Source organism: Manacus vitellinus, unplaced genomic scaffold, assembly GCF_001715985.3.
Source record: "Manacus vitellinus isolate BGI_N305 unplaced genomic scaffold, ASM171598v3 scaffold_152_pilon, whole genome shotgun sequence".
Taxonomy (NCBI): Eukaryota; Metazoa; Chordata; class Aves; order Passeriformes; family Pipridae; genus Manacus; species Manacus vitellinus.
The window spans coordinates 106,849-108,272 of NW_021939084.1; the positions used below are offsets into that span (position 1 = coordinate 106,849).

Here is a 1,424-nt window from a genome sequence, read left to right on the forward strand (position 1 = left end):
TTCCAAGGCCCAACCACTCCCTCTGTGAAGAAATTCCTGATGTCCAACCTAAACCCTCCCCTGGTGCAGCTCAAGGCTGTGTCCTCTTGCCCTTCTGGGAGCAGAGCCCGACCCGCCCCGGCTCCAGCCCTGCCAGGGAGTTGCAGAGGGTGAGAAGATTCCCCCTGAGCCTCCTCCCATCCAGGATGAGCCCCCCCAGCTGCTCCTCACGGGACTTGTGCTCCAGACCCTTCTCCAGCTGAAACAGAGCTGAAACAGGTCTGGATACTGGGATTTTGCTCTGAGGAAGGTTTCACAGACCTCACTCCGAGGAATGCAACGTTTATGTCAAAAGGCAGCAGAAACAAAGAGCAGATATTGAGGGATGAGTCCAGAGAGAGGTGGTACCTTGCTCTGAGAGTCCTGCCCACGTTTGGTATGTTCTGTTCTAACAGAAGATAACGGAAAGGTCAGCTCAGTGGTCATAAATTAGATAAAATGGACATCTGAGGAGATAAGAGGAGCTCAGTCAAGGGGTTTTCGTAGTTAGGAAGAGTTGAATAGTTCACGAAGATGAGGAGAAGAAAGACAACCCCTGACGAGGCTGAAGAGCTGGAACGACCACCAAAGATCTCCCCAAAAGGATGACTCTGCCCCAAGCTCTGCCCAAACCCTGCCTGTTATGGATATGATAATTAGGTTGTGAAATGGAATGAATATGCACGTAAAGATGTCGGAATCCCTCATGAAAATTGGATAAACTGCCTGGCTGAGAACACTGAGAACTTCAGAGCTGGTTTGTGCGGCCAGAGCTGCCCAGCACCCCAGCGTTGCTCCAAATAAACACCTTTGCTGCTGAAACACCCCAAAACTGTCTCTGAGCAGTCACATTTCTGCCAATTTTGGCATCACAGCCCCTCGACGTCCTCCCCAAACCGAGCACCCAGAACCGGGCACAGCGTTCGAGGCCTCCCCCGTGCCGGGGCTGCTTTTGGTGCTGAAACAGGAGGCCAGGCCCAAAGAGTTAACTAAGAAATTTGGGCCTGCTAACGAGCTACCAAACCATCTGTGCTTGTTCTGTTCTACTTACCTGAGCAAAACTTAAGAGAATGGTAAAAGAACATGTCATAGGCCTGGAGGTAATAAATCAAGATGCAGTAGGATAAGGTAGACCTTGAACAGAAGAAACAGGCCGGGAGCTGAGGGTTTTTCCAAGCTTCAGTGAGTGGGTCAAGAACAATGGAAGAGAGGCCAAGCTGAGGAAGATGAGATTAAGCCCCCAGACCCATAGGAGGAAGATTGGAACTACCCCCAAGATCGAGGGTCAAGAGAAGCACCTCCCCAAGCCCTGCCTGAGCTCCACCTACACTCTGCCTGTTATTAATATGTATAGATAGATGCTGTAATCACTTGAATATGCATTTAATCCTATAAGAAAACTGCAT

General features: G+C 50.1%; 1 protein-coding gene across 1 annotated transcript in view; it reads right to left on the bottom strand.

Moving 5' to 3' along the window:
* The window catches only part of LOC103753742 (neuropathy target esterase-like), a 58,314-nt gene that overhangs the window by 14,956 nt on the left and 41,934 nt on the right, over positions 1–1,424 (bottom strand). The gene's annotated exons all lie outside the window — the stretch shown is intronic.